Genomic DNA, 15,036 nt, shown 5'->3' on the forward strand with positions numbered 1-15,036 from the left:
TAGGTATACATACATTTGCGTTAGAACTAAGGAACCGAATTTTAGCACCAGGGAAATTCAGATTTACATGAGGACAAATATCAAAATGTCCAGAAGTCACTTTGTTTGACAAATATTCAAAAAACAAAATCCATTCATGAGACATATTTGGCTTCTGGAAAATCGTTTTTAGACTCTCAGTGCGCTAGAATATGACTTCAAATAACATTTGTCTGTTTCTGCTTGAGGTTCTTGCTGAGATCAAAACAGCAAGGGGGAGGGGCGCCTGGGTGGCTCAGTCAGTGGTCATGATCTCACCTGCTTGGGATTCTGTCTCTCCCTCTGCCTCTCCCCTGCTTGCTCTCTATCTCTCTCTCTCAAAAATAAATAAAAAATAAAACTAAAAAAAAAAAAAAAAAAAAAAAACAGCAAGGGGGAAACCTTTGAAAAGGGTAGAGGAAGTACATTTTCTAGTATATTTTTACCCTTTTTTATTGGAAAGCCATATTTGATCCATTTGTGTCCTAGATTTGTCTTGGCAAATAGCTCCCATCCCTTGTGCCAACTCTAACTAACCCATGCACCTTGAAACGAATCCTGATATTGTGCACAGAGAGCAGTGATTGATTAGCATTGTCTGTCAGGCAGGGGTGTGGCAGCATGCATGACCTGTATTTGACAACCCTCCCTCCCTGCCTTAGACAAATAAATCCACCCCTGCTGAAATATACTCCAAAGTAGTCTGTCTACACACAGGAGAGGTAGAAGGAAGGAAGGAAGGAAGGAAGGAAGGAAGGAAGGAAGGGGAGGAAAGGAGGGAGGGAGGGAGGGAGTAAGGGAAGAAGGAAGGAAAGGAGGAAGGGAGGAAGGGAGGAGGGAAGGAGGAAGGAAGGAAAGGAGGAAAGGAGGGAGGGAGGGAAGCAGGAAGGGGGTAGAGGCAGAAAGGGAGGGAGGGAGGAAGGAAGGAAGGGAGGGACAGAGGGAGGGAGGAAGGGAAGAAGGAAGGAAAGGAGGAAGGGAGGGAGGAAGGGAGGGAGGAAGGAAGGGAGGGAGGGAGGGAGGAAGGGGAAGGGAAGGAGGAAGGAAGGAAGGAAGGAAGGAAGGAAGGAAGGAAGGAAGGAAAGGAAGGAGGAAGGGAGGAAGCAAGGAAGGAAGGAAGGAAGGGAGGAAGGAAGGAAAGAAAGGGAGAAAAGGAGGGAGGGAGGGAGTAAGGGAAGAAGGAAGGAAAGGAGGAAGGGAGGAGGGAAGGAGGAAGGAAGGCAAGGAGGGAAGGAGGGAGGGAAGGAAGCAGGAAGGGGGTAGAGGCAGGAAGGGAGGGAGGGAGGAAGGAAGGAAGGGAGGGAGGAAGGGAAAGAGGAAGGGAGGGACGCAGGAAGGGGGTAGAGGCAGGAGGAGGGAGATAAGGACAAAAAGTCTTAGGATGACTATCTCTATAATTGGAGTAGATTTTAACCAGAAATGTCCAGACTGACTAACTACATGGATAACATTGATTTAATAATTGCCGAACTTTCCACACATTTTATTTTATATCTATCTATCAAATGTCCCCTTGCTGTCTCATATAAACAGCACATTGGCCCTGGCAACCATAACTTTTCCCAGGCTATTTTTCCTTGTGAGTAGTTCCCTTCCACTTTTCCTCATCTAGCTATGGTTCCCTCATTCAAGTCCTGCCTCGTGGGGTGCCTGGGTGGCTCAGTCAGTTGAGCCTACGACTTTGGCTCAGGTCATGATCTTGAAGTCTGTGAGTCCGAGCCCCACGTCGGGCTCTGTGTTGACAGCTTGGAGCCTGGAGCCTGCTTCAGATTCTGTGCCCACCCCCTACCACCACCCCTCTCTCTCTCTGTCTCTGCCCCTTCCCCACTCATACTGTCTCTCTCAAAAATAAATATTAAATAATAATAATAAACAGTAAGTCCTGTCTCCATCATGAATCCTGGTGCAGGCACTCTTGGGGGAAAACAGCCGCTCTATTTCAGGCGGCCCTCGACAGGCTTCATCTTTGGTGATTTCACAATTCCCAGAGAGGGGCAGGGGCGGAGGGGAGGGTGGGGGCTTATAGCTCTACAGATAAGAACTCCTAAGGTAAACCAGCTGGCTAGACACAGAACAGAGTATTGAAACTCAACTTTTCCACATTTCAATTATACCAGACTATTGCTTCCTAATCAGCCAAATATAATCCTTTACTAGCGACTGGAATTCTGGCTTTCATTCTCTAAGTAAATCCCTTTAATTTCTTCTTTTTTTCTTCTTCACTGGCTCTTTCATGTGAATAGATCGTCTTCCCGGGGAGACTGTAAAACCGCGGGGCTGAATACTTAAGAGCAGCAGTGTGGAGCAGGGTGGAAGGAAACAAGGTTAGCCGTCCAAAGAGCTAACGCTGGTTCCAGCTCTGCCACATTCTGACCGTGACACCTCGGTCCAATCGTTGCTCTACAACCGAGCTTCCGCATCCTTAAATCGGAATGGATACTTACCTTGTCTATTGCTCAGGATTGTTTAGAAGGACCAAATTTATAAACAACTGTACACACCGAGGCAATCTGAGATTGATTCCCTTTATGAGCCTTCCCAAGCTGTAGCTGCACTGAAGGAGCAGATGTCAGCATCCTGGACTTCTGTCCTCCAGCGTCGAAGGACTATTCCCACACACGAGCCCCAACCCAGCCTGGGCTTCACCTCTGGGTCCAGCCCCGGTGTCCTCACCGAGCTAAACTCTTCACAATCTCAACAGGACTTTTGATATGACGTCTGTGAGAGTTTTGTTCTGGTTTCTGGGCTTTGTCAGCGTTTACATTCATAGGGAAGAAGGATTGTTTTAATACTTAACTTAATACCGTGTGGCAGATGATGAAACTCCATCATCACCATTTAGAAGTTTATTCTGAAGAAAATGCAGTCCTCTACCTGCCAACATCTGAAAGCTATAAATAGTGAGAAAAATAGAGAAGCCTTAAAAGTCCATTGAAAAGTATTGGATTTGGAGAGTTTCTTGGATGGCCAGAGTGGAAAAATATTTTGCTAAAAAATTGGGAGTGTTGCTCGTACTCGCACACAGGCAGACAGTTCAGTTAGTATTTACCCAGCCTGTGGCGAGGGAACACTTGGCTGTTTATTTCAGCAGAAGGGATGTTGGGAGATGCTGTTTGTCTAGTCAGAAATGCCCTTTGAGACTGCAAGGCTACCTGTGACCAATTTTCAACTAAATTTATCTTTGGACTTTGTGTAAGTAATCCAGCCTTAACCAAATTCATTTGGTCTTCGATACAACCATGTCACAAAATCCTTACCAAAAGTGTCCCCGCTTTGGTCCACAATGATGGCTTCTGATTATTCGGCCAAAGCTGGATTTGAAACTTAAATGTGAGTTCTGGGTAAGTAGAGCGAGTTTTATTTAATGTAGGAAATAACTATCACTTGTTAAATAAAAGGGACTGATATTTAACCAGTCCTTTTCAAACGTCTCTGCCCCTTGCTCCATGGTAGAATAAATAACACATATTATTGACTAGTAATCATTTAGCTAACTTTATTGCATGAAGTAATTTATGTTTTATTTCATTTCTTATTTGAAAGCACAGCTTAGGTTTTTAATAACTACTCTCATTGCCAATCCGACACTGACACGTTGAAAACGTGAAAAATGTATCATTTCTCAATCTCAAACATTTCAAGTTTTATGCTCTTTTGATAAAACTCAGTAATTTCAAAGACGGAATGGCTGTAATAAAGTGCAAAGATGTGTTTCCCAGAATGCGATTAAGTAGTGATTTACTATTCGTTAATCAGCTTTGTTTATTTCCATTGCCTTTACTTTTCATGTGCAATCCCACAGGTTTATTTGTGTTTTGTTTTTACTTTTGTTTTTGTTTTGGCCATTATATCAGGCTGCTCAATTTGAAAAGCAGTTCTTCTTAGCCTGGCAAGATAATGAGGCCAGGACCGAATCTCCATAACAGATCAAAATTATTTGACCAGTGCAAAAATCAAGCATAAAGATTTGTGAAGCAGAGCTTTGATTTGGGGATTTTCACCCATTATTTGGCTTCTATTTCCTTGTTTATTTCCACATCGTCGTTTCGGTATCATTAACCATTCAATCTTCACAAAACTCTTGGGAAGAGTTATTATGACCCCATTTTATGGATGATAAACTACAGTCAGGGGAAAGAGGATCCTAGCATAGTAAGTTGCATGGCTAGGACTGCTCTGCCCTGAGTTTGACTTTCATGCCCAGGCTCTTCCTGCAAAGCCTCAGAGTCTCATGAGGGCAAGAGTCTGCAGCCCCAACTTCCTGTCAAGTTGACAAATGTATTAAATCAAAGATAAAGGCCTCCATGTTAGGCTGTCAAGGGGTCAGTTCACCGAAGCCTTAAGAAGAAGGAGGTGTACTAATGAAATTTGGAGAACCTAAAATTAGAACAGCACGGAATCATGTTACTTCCAATTTATTGTTCTATTGTCTCCCATTTGTTTCTTACTGAAAGCCTCATACTATACATTTCAAAGGCGGTGATCTTTAGATACCTAATCTCAACATTTTCTTAGACACTGATCAGTCACTAAAAGGTTTTTTTTTTTTTTTTAACCTCTTCAACTGTGTCAAAATAATAGTAATGATAATAATAATAACAATAATAATAATAATAATAAGTACTGGTACCATTATCCAGGAGTCATCTATTTCTTTGCCCTTGAATGTCAATATCAAGAATTAAATAAAAGCCAAATATGTTACCAGATGCCGTTGCTGCAGAGGTCACGGAAAGGAAAGGAAAGAAGTGAGGAAATATACAGAAGGAAGATGAAAGAAAGTGAGGAAATGAGCACAGAATCAGTATTAGAAAATAGCATGTCATAACAAAAGTTTAGGGCTTTGGGGCCAAACAGATCTAAGCTCAAGTCCCAGCTCAGAAACCTACAAGAATTGGGGTATTTAGCAAATTATTTAACCTGTCTGAGCATCAGTCTCTTCATGGATAAAAATTAATACCCACTTCCTGGAGCTATTACGAATAATGAATAAGTAAAAGTGACAAGTTTGATTAGCCTAGCTTCTAGACTAGAATGAAACATTAGACATCGTCTTGTCCCCCCACCCCCCCCCCCCACCCCCCGGGTGTAGGAATCCTCCTCTCTCACCTCTGTCAGAGGAAGGCCACCTGTGAATGTGGAACTTAGAATCTAATGAAATGGCCATTTTTTTCTTGGCTATACTTATTCCAAATGTATTTTTAAAACTAAGCCAATGTTTCCTTCACCCTAACTTCAGAATACGTCTCTTAAAATGTGGGACTGAGGGGTGCCTGGGTGGTTCTGGCAGTTTAGTCTCTGACCTTTGATTTCAGTTCAGGTCATGATCTCACAGTTCATGGGATTGAGCCCATGGGTATGGCTCTGCGGGGGCAGTGCGGAGCCTGCTTGGGATCTTCTGACTCCCTCTCTCTCTCTGCTCCTCCCCCACTCACATTCTCTAAAGAAATAAATAAGCAAACAAACAAACATTGAAAAACAAAAAACAAAAAACGTGGGACTGAGACCTGTGCACGCTGCACCATGGGACCTGTATCCCGCCTGTTCTGGAGGCACCGGTCCACACCCCGGGTGACGCATATCCCGGGTGACGCTACACAGTGACGCACAATCAGCTCAGCTCTGGAGGACTTTCCTGCCATGAAAACTCCTCCTGACATGAAAACTCACAAGCTGCTGACTCTCCCCCCATCCTGTAAGTGTGCGCTTGATTTGTATAATTTTGTTTTCTACTGGTAAAAGTCATGCTTAATTAATCAAGGCAGCACAGTTTGAAAAAAAAACCTAGAGAAAGGAAAGAAAAGCCTAAAATTTCCCTTCCGCTATTAACATTTTGGTATGTGTCCATCTGCCGTTTTTCTCCCATGCATGAATATATATGTTGCATTACGGTATAAGGGTGTCATTCTACAAACACCATTTTATAGCCTTGTTACTCTGTTCAATCAACTAGAAGATAGAGATACTAGAGCTTGGAGGCTCATCACCCTCGGGGGTGAAGTGACAGAGACTGATTGATAGAAAAGTGAATGAATTAGATGCCCTACATGATCAAGTCTGGTCGTACAGATGGGTGAATTTGGGGATTCAGTCTTCCAACTATGAATCTTCACTATAATTTGTAATCTTAAGAGGGCTTTTGGATCTTAGAAAATACCGGGAGTCGTTCAGGTTTATCTACTTAAATTGTCATTAACGTCAGAGACACAAAATCTTATGTTTATCTGTAACAGTCACACACAAAAAAATCATAAAAGGCTCTCCTATTCTCTACTGAAATTCAGACATACTACCTACAATATGCCTAGAAACACATGTCTAACAGCTCTCTCCATAGAAGGGAATTAGGTTAGTTTTGTAATCTTGAGGATTGCCATTGCACCTTGGCTGTGTATTCACAATAAGACAAGCCAATGCAGATAATCAGGCCCAAGAACGTGACCCACGTACTGGGTGTGACGGGCCCTGGGGAGCACCCAGTTCTCAGAAGAGGTTCAGCAGGGCAGAGAAGGTGTGGTGTCCAAAAGAGGCAATGTCTCTAATCCTCATTCCGACAAAGCAACTGAGCACTTTGGGGAAAAGGACTGTGTTAGAACCGTCTCTGTGCTCCCATGGCCTTTCTTAGAGACTAGCATATCATAATAAGCCCAACTGGGAGTTATTGTGTGCCTTCTCTATCCCCTGCTCTGCTGTAGACACTTTACCTGTTTAATTTCATTCAAATCTCACCAAATCCTAATGAGATGGGAATCGCTAACCACATCGTTATCGCTAACCATAAGAACTAAAGACCATGGAGGCAATTAGTCCATGATCATGTAGCCAGTAAGTATGGATCAAGATCCATTCATTCATTCATTCATTCAAACATTTATCGAGCCCCTGCCATATATCAGAAACTGCCCACGTGCTGGGGACAGAGTCCCTGCTTTCATGAAGTTTGCGTTCTGGGGGTCAAGAAAAGGAAAATGAACAAGGAAAGCAAATAAATACACATGGCAATTCGCGAGAGTGTTAAGTGCTGGGAAGACCAAAAAAGCACAATGTTGACAAAGATTTACTGGTGGTGGGGAAAGAGGGCTGATTTACATAGGGTACTCAGGAAGGCTTCTCCCTAGAGGTTAAATTTAAACTGCAACTTGCAAGAAGTGAAAAATCCAGAAATGTGAAGATCTAAGGGAAGAGAGCAAACAAGTACAAAGGCCTTGAGGCAGGAACAAGTTTGACTTGTTCAAGAACAGAGGTAGGCAGTGGCCACATTGTGTGGATCTTTGCAGACTGTGGTAAAGAGTTGAGATTTTATTCCAAGTGTGATGAAAAACCTTCGGAAGATTTGAAGCTAGAGAGAGAGAGAGAGATGATCTGACTTATATTTTTGAGCGATAAAATCTCCGTCATTCTTATCCTGAAGCTAATGCTCTTAACCCTAAGGCAATAATGTGTTTCAGAGAGCTGGTGTCCAATTATCATAGAATAAAGGAATTACAATGGCATAGTTTAAGAAGCAGGAATAATCCCAGTGGGGGAGAAGAGCATGAGAATTCAAAATAGGTGTAGTCCATAAAGGCATCTGTAGCTGCCCAGAGGTTTCCTGGTCGCACCCATCAATCAAGGATATGGACCCTAGAGAAATCAATGGACAAAAGCAAACCAGTAGCCAGTTCCTGGATGGGCAAGATTCTCAGAACAGGAACAAAGGGAAGGTGGCTAACTCAGAAGCCCAGGATTTATGGGTACTGAGGGGAGACAAAGCCAGGGAAGGAGGCGTCAGGATAAGGAGCTTAGAGAGCAAAAACTACAACTCAGGGCCTGACAGGGAGCACCACGACCCGTATGGCCTGTTCTCCTGTTAGGATTCACTTCCGGAGAACAGCTTGGAGACTGTCACGTTCTATCTGGTGTCGGTGGCACTGCTGCCTCTCTGGGTGACTTCAGAGTGGATTCCACTCTGGGGAAATGAGAAAAGACAAGGCAAAGGAAATTGAAAAGGAAGGAAGCTCCAAGTGGAGCATCATTTTTTTTTTTTTTTTAATTAACCTTCTCTGATTCTTATTAGTCATCTCCTTTATTTTGTCAAGGCATACATTATGTTTATTTAATAGCCCGTCCTGAAATTTTGCAGGATTATTGAGGTCACAACTGTAGGCAAATTGAGTTGTGTGTACTCTGTAAACTTGAGGTAATTTCCATAAATCGAAGGAACTTCTTATTCTCTCTTCTTGTTTTTTTGTTTTTTTTTTTACTGCTCTCTTCTCCCTTCTCCTTTCTTTGCCCTTCTAATTCTCCCTTCCTTCATTTTCTCTCTGCCCCTTTCTGCTTCCTTTCTTCTTCGTATTTTTGTAAGTGGAGAGGTAAAATAAAAATTTTTTCGAGGTCTGCAGGGAATCAACCTGAACTTGTACTTTCTGTGAGTTTATCTTTTATATTTCTCTAAATATGAGAGCAACCTTTGTTCTTCTCCAGGTTCCAGGCACGTTTTACCCAAAATTTCTAAAAAACGAACCTGAGCCCAAAACCAAAAAGCAAACAAACAAACAAAAAACACCTGAAATTAATATCTCCTCGGTGGCTTATTGGTCATTTCTACAAGTTCTTTGATTATTTGGATTTAATTCACTTAGATCTGAAGACACAGAGGCATTTAAACCAGGCAGGGGTTCCCTGACTATTTTTTCCCTTGACTCGTGTTTCAGTTTCCTTTTATTAATGTTTGCTTTATGCTATTTAGTTTGAAGAGCCTTGCTGGCGAATGTTAAAAAAAAAAAAAAAAAAAAAGACAGGAGCTGAGGAGTTCTGCTTTCAGGGTGTCTACTAACATTATACCATCTGCCCGAGGCAACTGGCCTAGTCCTTCCCTGTTCTCTTCCGGGCAGTAAACAAATTTACTCAAAGGAAAAAAAAAAAAAAAGATCCAAGAGAACAAAAAGTGTGCTACAAAGAGGTGGGGAAGGAGAATGCAGTGACGGCCCCGTTGGTGCAGGACCCAAACAGTTTACCCACTGTTGTCAGGCCCCAAAGCCACCTGCTTGCTTCCAGATCCGCTGAGGCCTCCCTGTACAGCTCCCACCAAAAGTTATTAACAGGAAACGGGGGGTAATATCGCACCGTGGTTGGCTTTATCTGTGAATGCCATAACTGCCATAGAGGGAGAGCAGTCTGAATCATCTCCAGCTTTCAAAACCTAGCTCAGCAGTTTCTCCATGAGGCAACCTTCACTGTGCAGCCCCCCCACCCCCACCCCCAGCACCTGTATACACCTCCACAAAACTCGCAGCCTTCCCTGTGCTGCATGTGAATCTTGTTCAGCTCTCCACTATTGGTCGCATCACATGATAACATAGTATGTTTATGTCTAGCTCTGAGTTGATCGGGATTGGTACAGTACTTTGCTAGGGTGGTCATAACAAATTACTACAAACTGGGTGGCTTGACCACAGAAACGCATGGTCCTGCAGCCCTTGAAGTTACATGTCTGAGATCAAGTTGTCAGCAATGTTGGTTCCTCCTGAAGGCTGCGAGAAAGAATCTGTTCCATGCTTTCTCCCAGCTCCTGCTGGCTTGCTGGCGATCTTTGATATACCGTCGTGTGTACAGGCTTCACCCTCATCTCTGCCTTCAAGCTCAAGTGGCACTCTCCCTGTGTGCGTGTCTGTCTCTCCATATGCCCTTCTTTTCACAGGGACAGCAGTCAGTTGGATTGGGGGCCCACCCTACTGAGTATGACCTCATGGTAATTAGTTACATCTGCAATGACCCTATCTCCAAATAGGGCACCGAGAATTAGGACTTCAACATAGGAATTTGGAGGCGGGCGGGGGTGGGGGGGGGGCGGTAAGCACAATTCAAATCATAACAATCAGGTCCGAGGCTTTATTCCTTTTTGCATACCTGATACCCAGCACAGTGCCAGCTCTTTGCCTGAGGTCTAAGACCTTCAATAATGTGTGTTTAATTGGCTTAAATATCTCTGCCGCTTTCAGTATAGATGTCGGCCAAACTGAACGTGGGATCTACTTTTTTTTTTTTTTTTTTTTCCCTGAAACATAGAACCATCAGGAAGCCAGAAAATCTCTGATAAGAGAAAGGGTCCCTCTGATCTCCAGAGACATCAATGTGATCATCAGAGGCTTGGATAATAACATTCCCCTCAGTCTTCATGCAAGGAGACTGCATGTGACAAGGTACCTTAAGGCCATTACTTGGCACATAGAGGTGACCAAGGCTTTGCCTGGCTCCGGTGACCTCACACATAAAGAATGAGGCTTTTGAAGCCTGCAGACCACATTCATTCTGCCGATACCTGCAAAGACACATCCCCACTCCTCCTTCATTTCGCCTTATCTTCTATCAGAAATCCAAAAATGAAGAGATCAGAGATGAACGGGGCACAGGACTTTCTTAAAGAGAAATGTCTGATGGGGGAAAGAATGGTTTGGTGGGAAAACAGAATGTGGCAAATCCAACAGGGTGAGGCCAGGGTGTAGCGGGAAGCCAGAGGTCATGAAGACTAGGCTGGATCTTCAGAGGAAAATAACAGTGCGCCAGGCGAGTAGGTGGGCGAAGGTCTTTCTAGGCAGCGGGTATATCTTTACACAATCCCAGAGGTCAGAGAGCAGGAAGGACTACCATGGGCTATCAGGTTGCAGTCCTAGGAGTCTGGGGTCAGGGATCAGATCAAGAGCTCAGGCAAGTCATGTTAAGGAGGCAATAAGGGCTTTAAGCACCAGACCGGCACTACTAACTTTGTAGTTTAGGAAGATCGCTGAATACAACAAGGATTCATTAGAGGAGGCCTGCGTGGATCAGAGAATATGAACTGGGAACCCATTAGATGTTCCAGAAAAGAAATCATCACAGGGACATGAACTAAAGGAGGACAGCGGTGGGCAGAATCAGGAAGAGGTTGTAGACACTCCCTGTGTCCACCGAGAGCCCCTGTCATCCTTGGTAACACGTTCTGTGTATCCCCTGTAGCTGCACTTGGGCTTGAATGCTCATAGTCTCCCTCCCCACCTGTGCTTCTCCTTTAAAGACACTGCTTGGCCACTGGAGGGTCTTTGCCCACAGGCAAAAAGAGCTCAAAGGGACTACAAATTTACTCTCCGCACCCCCCCCCCCACTAACCTTTCAAATCCCACAGTCCTCAGCCAGTGATTATAAAATAGAAAACATAAAAGCTTAGTTGCTTTCATTCTGCTTGGGACAAATTCCCAAGCATAAGTCACACTTCAAAGTTGTCCCTGGCACCAGCTAAAACCAGGCCCTCGCCTGTCTTTACTTCCCTTCTTCCCCTACCTGCTTCTCCTGGAAGAACTTCCTTAATAAATCACTCACACATGATTCTTTCCCCCTGAGATGTCCTCCTGGTGAACGTGTCCTAAGACAGAAGATTTGAAAGCTATTGAAAAAGAATGTGACAGGGCACCTGGGTGGCTCAGTCGGTTAAGCGGCCGACTTCGGCTCAGGTCATGATCTCACCGTCCGTGAGTTCGAGCCCCGTGTCGGGCTCTGTGCTGACAGCTCAGAGCCTGGAGCCTGTTTCAGATTCTGTGTCTCCCTCTCTCTGACCCTCCCCCGTTCATGCTCTGTCTCTCTCTGTCTCAAAAATAAATAAACGTTAAAAAAAAAAAATTAAAAAAAAAAAAAGAATGTGATGTACAGAACTTGTAGTCACTTGGGAAGTGATTGGATGTGGGAAACTCTGATAGGAACTAGAAGAAAAATATTTAGGGCAGCACAAACCATGTTCACAAACGTGTATTTGGGAAATGAAAAGGACAAATGGGTAGAAAGTTAATTTTACACATCTAATATTCATCCTTCCATTAACTCTCTATGGGGGGAAAAAAAGAGGCTTTTGATCAGTAAATTGTTCAGGCTTTTTTACTCCAAATTTAGGGCATTGAATATGGTGCCATGGAAATCCGTGTCTCTTTAGTAGGATTTGAATGGGATTACCTTTGTATCCAGAAGAGGAGACTCAAAATTCATGATTCATCCAGATTTCCATCAGCCTTGTGATGCTCTCCCTCATTGCCTCACTGCTCACAGATCCATGTGGTCAATGGGTTTCTCCAAATGCCTCATATTCTTCATGTCCCAATGTTCTGCACTGCCTGTTCTCTACGCAAAACTGAGAGGGACTTTGGTTGTTACTTGTGGATTAAGCTCCATATTCTATAAATGTATCTTAAGCAGAAGTAAAGTTTGCTATTGCAATCGAACACAATGGACAGCAAAGTTAATCTGATACACATGTGATGACAAGTATAATAAGTGTTACGGTGCTAGGTGTTAATAAGCCATAAGCAGCTCGCATAAATATCACTCAATGTGTAATTTTTACACGGGCAAAGTAAACATGCTGTTTGTAGCCTTCTTTTAGAGAGGCTATAACCAGCATTCAGGTGAATCAACAGCTTTCCAATCACACACATGATTTAGACAACATAGTTCCCGGGTTTTACCCCCTAGTAATTATTACCCAACTGCATTTGAAGGCCTGCTTTAGGCACCCTGCGCAGGGTGCCAAAGACACATGGAAAATGGCAGCATGGTGTCCATCAGTAAGCAGCCTGGGTTCTCTAATTTTCACTCCCAGCCTCCATATCCAAGAATGACATTTATTGGGTTCCACTCCCACCCTTTTGTGTCCCCAGTTATGGCATTGCCAAACTCTCCCCTTCAACAGAACAGCCCTGTCCGTGGCCTCCTGGTACCTGCCCACAAACTCCAGGCTAAGGTCTCAAGTCTATGGAAACTGTCCATCAGTTCATGGCTTCTCTGTTAAATCAAGTGGGTGTCTGCAGAACTGTTTCTTTATTAGTCTCAGGGTAGAGTAGATACAAAAAAAAAAAAAAAAAGACAAGGCACAGTGAAAAGGGACTCAGATCCTTAAAGGTAGAAATATAGGATGAGATGTGGTAGGGGCTAGGAGAATAGCAAAGAGAAAAGATGGGAAAGCAAACAATCAGGTGGTCACATAGACGTGAGCTTTGGCAGGTTCCCCTGAGCCCAGGAGCTGTCCTCACTGGCCACGGTTAGCAGGGTCCTTCTGAGAAGAGCTGAAAGGGATCTAAAAGTGAGTGCCGAGATAATAAAATAATAGTAGTGTGTGTTCAGGGCTTACTATGAGCCAGAGACCGTACTAAGCCCTAAATTCATTAACTGTTTAATCCTTAACAACCACACTCCTGCCATTTAGCAGATGGGAAGACTGAGGCTAAGAAACATGCCTTACGCCAAATGGGGAGTAAGTGGAAAAACGAGGCTTTGAACCAGCTTTTCCTAAAGTCAAGTCAAAATTCATAACTGCTTCACTCTACCGCCTTCACAAAAGACCCTCACATCTGCCATCGTGCTGTAACTTATGCCAAACTACAGCATGGATTTTGACACAAAGAAATGGCATCCTTTTCCTTAGTGTTGTCTTCTTCATCCCAACATAAAATTAAAGAAGAAATACTTTTTAAATCAAAGGGCGTTTGAGAGAAATAAGGCATCAATATGAATGAGATTTGATCAAAATATAAATGGCAAGATGAGAGGTACTGACATCAGGAAGGACACCATCTCTGGTGAAAAAGACTTAGAGAGCAGAGATGGGAGAGGCCAAAGTAACACGTCACGAAGCTGGTTGTTTTGCCAAGTCTGGTCACATTTCTATGCAGCCAAACACAGGCAGACAGAGGCTGCATCCAGAGGTTCTTCGTGTCCCATCTGGGCCCCGCGACCTCAGACTCTGGCCCAGGAACCTGTTGAGGAGCTGTGAGTATGGAGGCAGGCGGCCAGAGTTCAGCTCTCCACCCTTTCTCCTTGTGTCCTCGCGTTAAGGCCTGTTCCAGGAGAGACTTTAAAAGGACTAATGAGCTCAAGACCTAAACTTTCAATACTAGTGCCCCAAATTCCTTACCTCTATCTTCCACAGAGAGGTAAGGATGGTCACTTGGACTTCGACATACACCCATCCCTTTGGGACAGAAAGATTGAGAAAATTACACTCAGTTAAGTAACTAACTGGTTAAGTAACTAATTTCATTGATAGCAGATGGACATTAATTCAAAACTCCAAATACCATTTTTGGCTCAGTGCTTGTGCCACAAGGTCTTCATCCATCATCCTGGCGAATTTACCGGGACCCAGGGCATTGCCCGGAATCCGGCCGGCTCAGATGTATGAATTGTCAGCACATCTCCTGCAGGGGCAATTCACGTTTACCAAGTTCACAGGGTAGATATATAAACCTGAAGGCGATTTATTAATTGTGTGGAATGAGCAATGACCATCACAGGGACTGGAAGTCTTCAAGCCGATGCCGCTGGTACATCTCCCGCAGTGGGCACACCTGTGGAAAACCAAATCACACCGCCAAGTTTTCCTGGGGGCCTGAGAAGCAGAACAAAGAGAGTGAAAGAAGCAAATACTTAATGGTAGCAGGCTGCGATGGCCAGATGCAACCATCTCGCAGAACAGAGTTGAATAGAGGCTCGGTAGCTCGGGTTCTCTCTCCATGGACCCAAGGCACTCAGATGTGTCAGCGGCCTCTGGCAAGTTAGCATCCAAGGCTTTTTATTTATTTTTAATTTTATTTCTTTACTCTGAGAGAGAGAGCGTGAGCGCAAGTGGGGGAGGAGCAGAGAGAGAGGAAGAGAGAGAGGGTTAGAAAGAGAAAATTCCAAGCAGGCTCCACAGTGCTAGTGACAGAGCCCGATGTGGGGTTCGAACTCACAAACCAGGATATCATCACCTGAGCTGAAACCAAAAGTCGGTTGCTTAGCCGACTGAGCCAGCCAGGCACCCCAAGACTTTTTATTTTTAATGTTTTCATGGCTAACCAATGTTTTAGTCACCTTCTTCTTCTTCTTCTTCTTCTTCTTCTTCTTCTTCTTCTTCTTCTTTTTGATATAATACATTATATCTGTTATCAATCAAATCTTAGAGGCTTAGGAGTTATTCTGTCTTTTTTCATTATTATTGTTTATTTATTTTTGAGAAACAGAGAGACAGAGTGTGAGCAG

Source organism: Panthera pardus, unplaced genomic scaffold, assembly GCF_024362965.1.
Source record: "Panthera pardus isolate Hobbes unplaced genomic scaffold, ASM2436296v1 HiC_scaffold_17, whole genome shotgun sequence".
Taxonomy (NCBI): domain Eukaryota; kingdom Metazoa; phylum Chordata; class Mammalia; order Carnivora; family Felidae; genus Panthera; species Panthera pardus.